General features: G+C 51.0%; 1 long non-coding RNA gene across 1 annotated transcript; it reads left to right on the top strand.

The window, feature by feature from the left end:
• Window positions 1-9,728: 9,728 nt before the first annotated feature.
• LOC123089588 (uncharacterized) lies at window positions 9,729-12,564 on the top strand. The gene is made up of 3 exons (XR_006442330.1): window positions 9,729-10,275; window positions 11,163-11,458; window positions 12,298-12,564. It is a non-coding gene; the product is annotated as an uncharacterized lncRNA (long non-coding RNA).
• Window positions 12,565-13,599: the final 1,035 nt, after the last annotated feature.

The raw sequence follows: 13,599 nt of genomic DNA, 5'->3' as shown, positions 1-13,599 counted from the left end.
TGGCAGTGTTGAAGCCTGCGAGTCTTATGCCAAACCATTTAACTCCAGTGTTAACATCCATTTTTTCTGTGCTACCGCATGTTTTCTGCAAAGAATATGGTTTCGTAAGTTGCAACCGCTTTCCTCGTACACACCAGATAGAGAGGCCGTGATGAGGGTTCCATGGCCCTGGATTAAAGCCAGTCATCCGGTCAGGGGGCATGGGTGTTTCCGGTTGGGACCGAGAGGGGGCACCCCTTAGAGCGCACGATATAAATTTGATCCCATGCTACTTGAGATTGTGGCCTCCCCGTCTCAAAGTTTTTCTTGAACGTTGCCTAGGGTGATCCCTAGCATCGTGAGGTGGAAATGGGTGTGTACTGGTTAGATGTGTTGCTACTGAAATACCGTAAACGGATCTAGTCCTTCGTGACTACTGAAATCCGTTGGCTGTGGTTAAATAGTACAAACTCTGCAGAGTCAAAATCATTCAAGTAACCGCATCTTTGGTCAAGGACTGTGTTCAACTTGTCTTGACAATCTCAGTGTCAGTCTTAGTGACAAATATCCGGTGAATAGACATGAATGTTAAAATCCGGCTGAATGATTACTCCTGTGGATGGACTAACCCGTTATTTATGATGTATTGAGTATTTTTCTTGGTGTGATTTAACTTCATGAATTTTTTGGAATGAATGTTGAAATATAAGCCCTTCATGAGATGTTGCTCAGACGTCCGACTGTGGCACCCTTGTTATTTACTTTCGATATAAGCCCTTTATGAGATGTCGCTCAGACGTCCGACTGTGGCACCCTTGTTATTTACTTTCGATATAAGCCCTTTATGAGATGTCGCTCAGACGTCCGACTGTGGCACCCTTGTTATTTACTTTCGATATAAGCCCTGTATCAGATGTCGCTCAGACGTCCGACTGTGGCACCTTTGTTATTTACATTCGATATAAGCCCTTTACGTGATGTCGCTCAGACGTCCGACTGTGGCATCACTGTTATTTATTTTTGTTATAAGCCCTTTCCGAGATGTCGCGTAGACGTCCGACTGTGGCACGCACTGTCTTTTTCATTTCAATATAAGCCCTTTATGTGGTGTCGCTCATATGCCCGACTGCGGCATGTTAATTTATTTTACCTTTTGAGGCGTCGCTTCATACACCCGATCGGTTGTCAGTTATTTTATTGGGATTTCGGGAGGACTACCGCCTGACTTCCTTTTTATTTAACATGCCGTGCAAATTTATTATTTGAGTGTGCATTGCTAACTGCTCATGGTGCATCATGTTTGCATTTGTTATATCTTATGTCGAAATTGTCTTGCGAGTACATTCAAAGTACTCACCTGGCTTGTTGATTTGGCCAGATGTTGACGAAGGCGATCTTATGGATGAAGAGTACGATAGCGAGTCCGACGCCTAGAGGAGTCCCAGTCAGTCCCGTGCGATCCTGGAATTGGTCACTTGTATCATATACGCTTCCGCTACCCGAATAAAATCATCGAGCCTCACTTCGATGCTCGATGAGCTGCAAGATTAGGAGTCATGTCACCCACTTCACTGTGACATATCCACCACCACTTTTATTTCGAGTCAGTAGTATGCCACCACATCCTTGTGTCATATCCGCCCTTATGTATAAATATTGGCGTGCTTGTAATAAATTTTTGAGCAACCTCAGCTCAACCCTGTATAATATTTAGTACTACTGGATTTCTGTATCAAGGATTTGTCTACCAGTAAGGAGGATTTTCCTATACTGGCCTATATAAAGGTCAGTTTCTCAATAAGCTTTCTATTGAAAAACCGGTCGTGACATCGATGGTGGCACATGACTTAATGTTCTATCCATCGAGACGTTCAACAACCTTCAAGTGCCATATGATCAACTTCAGCCTACCAAGCCTTTCTCAGGAGTTACTGATGGCTCCACCACCCCGATAGGGCAGGTCCGCCTCCCTGTCACTTTCAGACAGTGCAAGAACTACGGCACCGAGCTCATTGACTTCGACGTCACCCAAATTCGCCTGCCATACAATGCCATCCTCGGGTATCCAGCCCTGGCCAAGTTCATGGAAGTGACTCACCATAGCTACAATGTCCTCAAGATGCCAGGAAGTGGTGGAATCATCACGGTCCCCTGCGAAGAGAATGATGCGGTGTGCTCCCTCGAGCGCACCTTCCAAGATGCATCAATGGAGGACCCAGACAGCAAGGGCAAGAACCCTCCTGAGGCAGTTCCCGAGAAGAAGAAGACATCGCCCACCACAAGGCCTCAGGAGCCTGGCATCTCAGGAGGTGTCGCACCAGGATCCGCGCCTGTGCAAGGGGCGCCTCCCTCCATCGCATAGGAAGGCGCGCTTGGTGCCCTCCTCGGGCAGTGCTCGGGGGCACTCTTCTAGAGGGCCTCATACTTTGCTAAGATCACGAGGGAGACGCTCGGGCACCACTTGGAGTCGCGTCTCAAGAGCGCCTCTGGCCTTCGCGCATAGGATGTTGCGAGGGTCTGCCGCACAACTATGTTCGCATGCCTTTCGGCTTGCTAAACGCGGCTGCTACTCACCAGCGCCACCCGCAGAGCATTCTGGCGGCTCGGGAGGTCAGGCATCACACGGTCCTGGCGGAGATGGAGGGTCCTCGAGGAACCACCTGGGGCCCCAGAACCTCCCGAGGCTCAGGGCTCCGGTGGCTCGTGAGGATCGGCCTCTTCTCCGCACACCTTCAGCTACTTCAGCACCCCTCTACAATGGTACCAGGTGACATCTTTCGAGTTCATTTCAGCTGGGATCACCCTCAGCGCTGCATCATTCCCCGGTGGCGTGGGTCTGTCCCTGCGGCATGAATCCCTTTTGCTTGTGTCATTAGTTCACTTTGCTGGGGGCGGCCCTCAGGCTGCATTATCCCCAAGCCGCTCGGGCCTGACCCGGTGGCATGTATTCCTCCTGCATTTATCTAAGTTGATTTGCCTTTGATGCTTAACCCGCCTATGATTATCATCTGCCGCTTACCACGGGCCTTCTCTCCCTCATGCAAATCGCTTGCACGTTAAAAGGGGGGCTCCTGAGCATCGCGACTCATGAGCTCTTACTGGCTCTCCAGCCCTCACCCCCTGGCCTTGTCCACGGCATCGCGACCTAGCATACCAGCAGCGGCTGAACTCGCTCGAAGGCCTGGACCCGAGGACGTAGAGCATTTGTATCCAATCATCTCGTAGCAAGAAACAGCCGCCCAAGGCTCAAGACCAGGCGCAACCCGCCTTGAGGTAGGGCCTCGTGAGTCCCGTGCTGGCTCACGAGTGCCCAGATACACCTCGTCCAGCCCTGCCGTGCAAGCCACGTGTCAGGGTGGGGCTGTACATGGCCTTGGGGCTCCTCCCGGAGGGGGGGGCCACCCACGTACCAGTGGGAGCACCATGCTCCGCGCTAATTGACGACACTGCCGAGGAGTGGCTATACCCATACACATACGGAAGCGCTATGCTCCGCGCTAGTGATAAACAACTGAGGGAGGCCCACCATATCAACCTCAGGGAGCCCAGAGCTTAGTGTCTGGCCTCGTCGCAACACCTCCCCTAGGGAGCATCAAGCGAGGGGGCTGGAGACAGGGGCTGCGCCCGGGTCACGCCCGAGTGCACGCCACCCAGTCAGGTCCCTCGGACCTGGTCATCGCGCGCCCCTCCCCGAGCGGAGCCAAGGTATGAATACCGTTTGAACGTCAAGGGAACTCCTAACCATCGCGACTCAGGAGCCTAACTGGTCAAGTAGCCCCTCACTCCTTAGTTCCGCAAGGCTAACGATGGTGGAGGTATGCGCGGGGCCGGGACCTACCGACATAGAATGATAGATCTACTCCTACACTTCCTCCCTATTTGTTGTTTGCGTGTCAAGGGGGACTCTTGAGCATCGCGACTCAGGAGCCTAACTTGTCACGTAGCCCCTCACTCCTTGTTCCCGTCCTGGTGATCCGGTCGGGGCTAACGGTGGCTGAGGTATGCGTGGGGCTGGGCCCTGCCGACACAGAACACAAAGCAAATGGGAAGGAAACCGCAAAATCTTGAAGCAAATCAAGAAGCAAATGTTACAAGCCATAATTGTCTTCACAATACCAAATGCAACCTTAAGTGCCTCCACGAGGGACGGTGCATGTTGCAGGAGTTAAAACAGGAAAGCACCCGTGAGAGATCACCCTTGGGAAACACCTTCATTCACCAGCAGCCCCGCCTCCGTGGTGGTGTTGCCTCCGTCAGCTCCATCGACACAGGTCGCGGAATCAGTAGTACCTGCCCTGGGCGCAGTGGAAAAAGCACGGAACTTTGCCAGCAGGGCTTCCGCTCGACCCTTCACGGCTTCAGCAGCAGTGGCGGAATGCTCATCGTCCATGGGCTCCAGCAGCTCGTCGAGGTTGGCACCAGGGTCGCGAAGGTAGACGTGGCTGAGGACACGCGTTAGCATCGCAGAAGAAAGGACGCGAGCTTTAACCTCGGCCATGGGGCCGACGCCGGTCACGACTTTTTCAAGCGCTTTGACCAAGAAGGGAAGCAGCTGGGTGGGGCCGTCCTTGGCCCCAGCCAGCGGCTTCTCCAGGCCACCATCGTAGAGCGTCTTCAGCTCCTTGCGAGATCTCTCCTCAAGATCCGCGAAGGCCATGTGGTCCTCGGCCAGGACCTTTCCCTTGGCGTCCAGCTCGGCCCTCTACCTCTTCAGCTTCTGCTCCAGCGTACCCAACCGGCCGCGTTCAGCGGTCAGCTTGGCGTCACGGTCCCTGATGGCATCCTCTCAAGCCTTCATCTCCTCCTCCTTCGCCTGACGGTCGCGAGCTTCCTTGGCAAGCTCATCGCATAGACCCTGTAGCTCGACCTCCATCGCCCTGCAATGGCCCTGGGCAGCCTTCAGCGACGGTTGGCTTCTCCTCCTCAAAAGTTGTCGCAGCCCGGCTCAGCGCCGCTCGGACAGAGGCATTAGAGTGAACCCAGCCAGAGACCAGCTCCAGGCGTCTGGCTACCAGGTGGGGGCTGGCGCCATGGAGGTCTTCTCGCAGTTGGCCCACCTCAGTAAGGGCACGGTCCAAGACAGCGGAGGAGGAAGAGGAGTCTAGAAACCGTGGTGCTGGAGGAGAAGGTGGCAGCATGACCACAGCTTGGGAGACTGGGGGCTCCTGAGTCTGGGCTACCTCAGCAATAGCATCAGGCTCCTGAGTCAGCGGGCCATAGGGGCTGGAACCCCGCCAGAGCGCTCCACCTGGCCTCGCGAGGATGATCGAGCAGGGGAAGTGCGAACTTCACCTCCTCCCCTTCCCGCGGGCGAAGGCGCGGCCGCAGCAGATGAGCCTGCCCCAGGCGGAGCCACCGTGTCTCCCTTCTTCTTCTTTCGCCGCAAGCGGCAGCCTAACCAAGTGATGAAGAACGTCAAGCCCCAGCAGCAAAAACAAGAAAAAGATGGAGTTTGAGCACTTACTGGTCAATCGCGGCATAGGCTGGCGGCCTCTTGCCGAGCTTAAAGCCCATAAGCCTCTTGGTCCGGGGTGCAGCCTCGAGAGGTCCAGGAGAGGAAGAGGGCGTACCAGAAGGACTAGAGCCGGCTTCGGGCTGTGCCTGTGCCGGAGTAGCCCCTCGGGAGATCAGCCTCGACCTATCCTTCTTCGGGATCACGGGCGGGTCCTCCTCCTCTCGCATGGCATCAGCCTCATCGTCGTCCGGCAGGGTGCGGAGGATGCTGGCCCTGCGCCGGGGGGAAGTCTCCCCCGTCCCCTCAGCGGTCGCCTACGAGTCGCGCTCCTCTTCTTCTTCATCTTCCTCTCCCCCACGGGAATCACCAGAAGACACCTCCACCAGCGTCGTCGCCCCCTGGCCTTCAGGAGGCACCGCCGGCACCAGACCACGCCCATCAAAGGTGGGCATGGCATACACCATGTTTTGCCATTTGTCACGAAGGAGGGGGGCAGGAGCGCCCTCCAGACCTTCCACATCCTCTCCAATCGAGAGGCGGAGAGCTGCGACCAGATCCTCGTCGTCTAGGGCCGCCGAGTTCAGGCGAAGATCATCGTCCGCACCCCCAAGCCTCCTCAACGGGCGCGAGTGCACTTGAAGTGGAACCACCCGATGCGTCAGGAACTCCCTCAGGAGCGTGGCCCCCAACAGCTTCGCCGTCTTCATGTTGCCAGGCCTTAGGTCGGCGTTCATCTTCTCCAGCACCGACTTTGCCCTTCTGTCATCAAGCTTCGCACGAGACCACGCCTCGTCGGGCTGGGGCTGCTCCGTTGGCAACACGAACCGAGAGAGGATGCATCTGGCATCCATCATGACCCATTTGCTTCGGAAGCCGTCGACCCTCTTCCCGGTCTTAGAGATCGCGTTGGCCTTGGAGTACGCGACAAAGCCAGTGCACGCCGAGGTATGACCGCCTGTGATTCGGAGGGAGAAGAAGTGGCGCAGTAAAGCCACACGATGGCATCACCCCAACGTGCGCCTCGCAGTAGTAGGCGAAAATCGACAAAGGAGAACGGAGTTGGGATGGAGATGAAGGGCCTGCAACCTGTAATGGCGGAGGACGGTGTAGAAGAACTCGAAGAAGGGAGGAACCAGGCCGGCGATGATGGTGCTCATGAAGAAGGGGTAGAAGGTGCTCCCCTTAGCCTCCGGCTCGGCAGAGCTGGCCCAGAGTCCGGTCTCGCCCATCTCGCTGCCCTCCGCCGCCGTCATTGGGCGCGTAGCAGTGAGATTCTTCTCTGACGTGTTGGGGGGGTCCAGGGCCGCCGAGTACAAAGCCAGCAGGGCCACGGCCACGGCCTTGCGGGGCACCATTGCTCGCTGAGAGGGGATGGATGGAGCGAATCTGCAAATTTCGGAAGCAAGAGAGCAAGGAAGGGGATCTGGAGCTAGGCGAAGGAGAGCAATGAAAGTAAGACTTACCCAGGCCAGCCTTTTGTCAGTCGGGCAGTTGCCAAGGCAGCATGGGGAAGCGGAGACGCCCACGTCCAATCAACCACCACGCGGCAACCAATGCTGCAGGGTGTGGGGGCCCGCGGCGCTCCGCACTTGCCCTTTGGCTTCACAGCTAAGCCAAGTTCGAGCACGCCTTGGGCCCGGGGGCTACTATCGGTGTTCTGGGAACGGGGGTCCCTAGACTAGCGTACCTGTGGCATGCAGCATGGCTCAGCGGTGGCCCAGTACGGCCCGTCTTCATCAAGAAATGCTAAAGACCCTCACGAGGGGCCAATACTCGTGGGAGGACGACGCAAGGCTTCCTCAGGGGCGGCCTCACCAGCCAGGCCCACGAGGAGGCAGAGAGCAAGGGGTACCTCGCGAGGTGCTCATGACGCAAGCCATGACGATCGAGACCAGGCGGGCGCCAGGTGGGCGCCAGCCTGCGCAGTGTCCTTGTTTCCTCTTTGGTGGAAAGGGGGCAAGCACAGGCGCGGAATACCGAGCCATCAAGCAAAGGTTTCCATATCGGTGCAATGACACCAAGACCAGCAGGACGGCAGGACAGAGGTCACCGTGGAGCCCAAGACTGCGTCATCGCCAGTGCCTTTGGCAGTCGAAGACCACCTTTAGTCAAGATAGCTTGTACTAGTTGTTCCCTTTCAAAATGGCTATTATTGGCTCCCTTCCCGCTCAATATTTGGGAAGAGGACCAGGGCCTCTATAAATTGAGATAGCCACCACAATAGAAGGCAATCTGATCGAATTCTTCCCAAGTAGAGCACCTCATCACCACAAGAACTCCCCTCGCAAGGCTGTTCTTCCTCTGTACTGTTCATCATCAGCCCAAGAGGCAATCACCACACCACACACAGGAGTAGGGTATTACACCACAACGGTGGCCCGAACCTGTATAAACCTCGTGTCTCTCGTGTTGTTCATCGTGCTAGCTTAGAATCAGGATGAGGTTTTAAGGCATGTATCGGTAGGGAGAAGATCTTCGTTGGCACCCCAGAGTTCAAACGTTAAGGGTTTTTCCGGAACCTGATATCCGATACAAACGGACTTCTGTTGGACCTCCTATGGTCGAAACAGGGTCCTGTTGATCGGGAGGTGTGTGGCGTACCACAAAATGGAGGAAACAGACTTGTGTTGGAGCGCTATGGTCGAAACGGGGGTCCTGTTCATCGGGAGGCGTGTGGCATACCGCAAAACAGGACTCCACGGGATACTGTTCATCTCCACCGTCGACCTCCTTCAGCGTCCACGGACTACTGTTCATCCACCGTCGACCTCCTCCAGCCTCCACCTGCGACTGTTCCTCCATAGGCTTCTGTTCATCCAACGTCCACCGCGCTACTCCACCGGCTACTGTTCAACCAGCCCTCTCCACGGGCTACTGTTCAACCACCCCTCCACGGCCTACTGTTCATCCAGCCCTCCACCGGCTACTGTTCCACCAGCCCTCCACGGGGTCGTCCTGTTCAACCAGCCCTCCACGAGGTCCTGTTCATCCACCCCAACCGGCTCGACTGGGGTCATGTTCATCGAGAGGCGACACCACGGGGTCCTGCTCATCCAGAGGGAACACCATGGGATCCTGCTTATCCACTCCCACCAGGAACTGTTCATCCAAAAGCCCCCCAACAACGCACACTGTTCATCAAGGAAAGGAGGCAACAGGGTTCGATCGGCTTCAGTTAGCAGTAGTAGCGAAGGAATCACTCGGGTTCAGTAACATAGCTAGTGCAATCGCTCGGGTTCAGTTAGAGCCCAACACCTCGCTCGGGTTCAGTTAGAGCCCAACGCCTCGCACACATGCGCGTACGTGTATGAGATAAACATGCATCGCTCGGCCCCCGACCACCCACCATAACCGGGAACTCCTCGAAATTTTCCTCACCCTCGCTTCTATCACGATTTTTTCCATCATGGACGGCCCAAAGAATGTCATGTTGCTACGTCTCCGGCCCGCCCAGGACGAAAAGCCCATTTTCGGTCATCATTTTGCCATAGAAGGAGGATCTCACCACATCTATGATGATACCAGGTTTTGTCACAATTATCGTCATAGAAGTGTCATATGTATGACCAAAAAAAAATCGTTCGGCCCAAAATGTCATGGATGTGTCTTTTTTTGTAGTGATGATATCTTCCTCTTAACGCAAGACCATGGACACATACCTAACCCCACATAGAACTATCACATAGACCATTTGTTAGTACACAAAGCGTAATGGACAATGCTTAGCATACCATGGGATCACTTGATCCCTCTCGGTACATCTTCTATGCTTTGTGAGTTGATCAACTTGATTCACTCTTGACTTAGTCTTGATCAAACTTGAATCTTTGCAACTCTCTTAATTTGGATGATGTCTTGAAGGTAAACATGAATGGTCACACAATCTTCTTCTTCAAGACATGCTTGCAATAAGCTCAACACTCACATGACCAATCTTTGGAAAATTCCTTAATAACACCTTGGTCAACTCATAAACTCCTTAAAACCAACACATGGACTTCAAGAAATACCTTTGGACAAATCCTTCAAATATAACTCAATGCAACCATTAGTCCATAAAGAATTTAAACATATAAGGCTGCTAGCCAACTTGCCTCCATGGTGCTCCCCCAATTGGGCCTTCGTTGGCCATTGGATCTGGTCATTTAGAGAGTTTGAGCCGTTGGTTCTTTACCTGCTGTCAAACTCAATTTCACCTCGCGGTCATTTGTGCCGTCCAATGACTGGTGGGCTCGCGCTATGCGTTTATTGGCTGGGTCGATCGTTCTCGCGTGGATGAGGCTTTTGCCCGATCCGCGCGCGTGCTCCGCTTCCAATCCTCCTCGCGGGGTTGCTGCGCCAGAGCCCATACCCGCCTCAACCCTAGCCGCCACACCTCTCCTTCCTCCCTTGCTTGACACCATAGGCGGTGCACCCCCTCCCCTCCTTCCTGCTCGGGCTGATAGCCGCCAGCCGCTGCATCCCTTCCCCCCCTTCCTCCTCCTTCCTCCTTCCCGTTGGCGCCCCTCGCCCTCGTCCACGGACAAGGGGCCTTCCGCAGGGATGGCGACGTCTTTAAACCAGGGGTAGTGGAGCAGGGGATGGCCAAGAAGCCGACACTGGGGGGAGCAGCCAGGCCAAGGAGGACCCAGGTGGTGGATGCGTCATGGGGTTAAGGAGAGGCCAATGATAGGGATAAGTAGGAGGAGTGCCATGGATCTATAGGGAAAGGAGGGTGACGCCCTCGGCGGGCATCCGAGCAGGAAGCCGGCGGGTAGCATGTCATCGTAGGCGTCAAGGGAGCCATGGACAAGCCACCAGGAGGAGAAAGCTCCTAGTTTGTGGTGGATACTATGAGACAGGTGTGTTTCTTCCAATTTTTCTTCCCCCTTTTCTCATCTTTCCATGACGACCTGCAAATTTTCCAAGTTTTCCAAGTGGTGTTTTGGAATGTAGATTGATTTGGTATTGTATGTTGTATGATGTGCCCTTGCCAAGAATATTTGATGTGTGTGATGACACAAGCAATTGTAGTTGTAAAGATTACTCTCTCTGGTTCAAAGAGCATTTAGATTTCAAAAATTGATTGCTTGTATCATTGTCCAAAGCTATGAACACCATGCTCGATTAGTGGACTGTCACTTGAGAAGAAACTTGTCATTTGTCTCTTCGAGCCGCGGCGGATAGGGGCCTTCGAAGAACTTGGGGTTTGACATAGCCATCAAGGAAGTGCAGGGTAATACTCTTATATGAACTACGATAATTCCACATGTGGTGATGTTGGTATATATTTTGGTATGATAAACTTCAAAAAAATACTGAAACGTGGAGCTAAAGCCTGTGGATAATCTATAAGCCAACCAAGGTGGAACTCCTTCAGTTGATGTGATGATAAATCCATTAAGTGCAGCTCACTAGAAATTGATTGATCTTACATGTATTTTTCCTCTTAGTGGACGCAAGAAGCAGCAATGTTAGTAGAGAAGAGGTGGTGTTACTCGGCATATTTGTGTGCTATGAGAAGCCTCTCTTATACTACTAAGTTTTTTAGCTCCAAGCAACCAAATGTTCAAACTATGTTTCCTTTTTATTTGAAAACTACTTATTAGATTGGGATCTGGGAGACGATCATGTTAAAGATCATCTCAATTCTCGATAGTTAGAAATCAATATTTAAGAACATGCATGCAGTATTTTTTCCAACCATTATATTGTATATCTTCACCAAGCTGTCATTTGTTTTTTGTAGATACAAACCAAGTGTAATCAAAGAGGATATGGATTCAGTATGGCCATGAGTGAAGGAATGTTACTCCAATTTGGTACTTTAGTTTATTGTTTTCACTTAGTCTGTATTAGCTTAACAAATAACATTTGTGGGACAACTACTATTTGAACATGGATTTTTTCAGGATCTTGGAGAATGTTTTCGCAGTGTGGTCCAGGTTAAATTGTTGTCCTACTATTCCTGCTCAGCCTTCTATTGTTCTATGTCTTCGCAAGGACTTCTTCCAGCTTCTCTATTGGTGTTCTCTTCACACCGATGTACGTGCATGTTCCTCCCTTCCTCCAATTCTTCTCCAGAAAAGGTTGTTTGCATCGGGTCACAATTGCTTCATGTTTCACTTTCGTTGGTGGTTCACGCGTCGGACTTAGTGCTCTAAGCAAACCAACATTTCTCATCTTGGCAATTGTATTATTGGGGCTTCGCTACATCTGTAAGGTTGAATCTCATGTGGCTCCTGCGCCCAGCCACCATCTCCTCCCGCTAAGCTAGAGGTTCGAAGGCCACCGCTACCTCTTCCTTGCCGCCCAGCGGGAGGGGCACTAGGTGTGACTCATGTTTAGTTAATGCCCATTGATTGTGATGTTCATTCTATGGGGAATTTTGTGTACTTTTATTTTGTGCATTTTCTATTTCATGTATTGGTCAGTGGTCCTACATCCCATTTGATTTCTTCATTCTTCACGAAAATTACATATCAGGAGATCCATTTATTAGAGGATCTTCTAAAAGGATTTTTACATTTGGTTCCTGATGCTCTGCTTCTCGGGGTTCGTTCACTTCCTTTCTAGCTTGAAATACCATATTTTCCTCTCTGCGTGTACAGTCTTGGTGTTCGGTTTGCTGCTCGTGTTAATATTCTGGATTTAGCCGGGCATCATGTTTTGTTCATCCTCATGCTCCTAAGTGTATCTCCCATTGTATAGGAACCTGTCATGCGGGGACCTTGCCTTTTATGCTTCTTCTTGATAATAGAAGTATTGAATATACATGGTTCTTCTTCTCAAACATTTTGGCTAAGTGGTGATATTCCAAATAAGTGGATGTATCTTGAACAAAGGAGATGTCTGATGGTTTCTTAATTTCTTTAACTAACCAGGGAGTTCAAGGGTGATGACTGAAAGTTTTGTCATTACTGGCTAACACTTGGCGACAACGTGTTCATCAGAAATGATCTGATTATGCTCTGTTGTATTATATTTCCTACTTTTTTGTAAATATGTATTGATGTACATGCACACTCTGTCCATGCCTGAAAAAGACCGTCATCCCTTAGTGGCAAAGATGATTTTGTTGAACAATTTCTGTATATGTTACATAGCGTATTCTTTCCAATGTAGAAGGTAGTTGCCGACTCTGCATTGCTGTGGTGCTTATATTATGGATTTGTTAAGTTATTGTCCCTCTATAAAGAAATATAACAGCGAAACATTCTTATATTTCTTAATGGAGGGAGTATTCCACAATATTTAGGATGTCACCTTTCAGCCAATTTGTTAGTGGATGTAAGAGCATCTCTAGCCGATCCTTAAAAATCTTTAGAGGATAGTCCAGTGGGATACAAGCTGACTACTTCTTAGGAAGGCTTGCTATAGGTTACCAAACACTAGCAGGCGAGGTATGCATTTGAATTTATTTGCTCTGTATTATGCTATCTATTTGATCTGCCAGCTAGTTTATTGCTTCATTTCTCCCTGATTGCATTTTTGTATACATGCACGCACTCCCACTTCAAAAATCAGTGATGGTCTCCTTCCAGCTGCACTGCTACTGCAATTGAACAGTGATTTATACTTAGACTACTTGCTTGTGCTTGATGTGTCTGTTTTCTATTCTAGCAAATTGCCATGCCCTAGGCACAGTGCCAAACACGTCTTGTTTGTGGCTGACCCAAAAAGGATTTCTGCACTAGAAGAACATGTCCTCGAGCATGTGACAAATCAGTAGAGGTTATATAAGTTACATATCTGGAACTGCTTTAGACCATTGGTGTTATCAGTATGACGAATTTCGGTCCTATAACTGAACTGTTCCTTTTGCCGGTGTATTTATAAGTGACATGTGTGTGGTTTTGTGTAGTACATAGTATATGTATGCATTTCTTCAGTTGGGAGATTAGTGGATGATGTCATATACACAATTCAGAATTTATTTTGATAATACGTAAGTGTAGGTTAGTTTATTCTTTCATGGAGAAAAGAGTAGGTCAAATTAATGAAAGAAATTCGAGCAAGGTGAGCTTTGGCTCACACTTTTGAAATAGGTTCAGTTATTAGTTTACAACCGGATTGTAGCGTGTCATTTCCACCGAAAACATTGTTTCATGCGTATAATTAGAGCCATATTAAAAATGCAAATGGTGCGAAAAGGTCACATGCATGTATAAATTAATAGCTAGGTT

The sequence above is a fragment of the Triticum aestivum genome, chromosome 1B (assembly GCF_018294505.1).
Source record: "Triticum aestivum cultivar Chinese Spring chromosome 1B, IWGSC CS RefSeq v2.1, whole genome shotgun sequence".
Lineage (NCBI taxonomy): Eukaryota > Viridiplantae > Streptophyta > Magnoliopsida > Poales > Poaceae > Triticum > Triticum aestivum.
The sequence above is the reverse complement of the archived record's forward strand: the minus strand, read 5'-3'. Positions and strand labels throughout refer to the sequence as shown.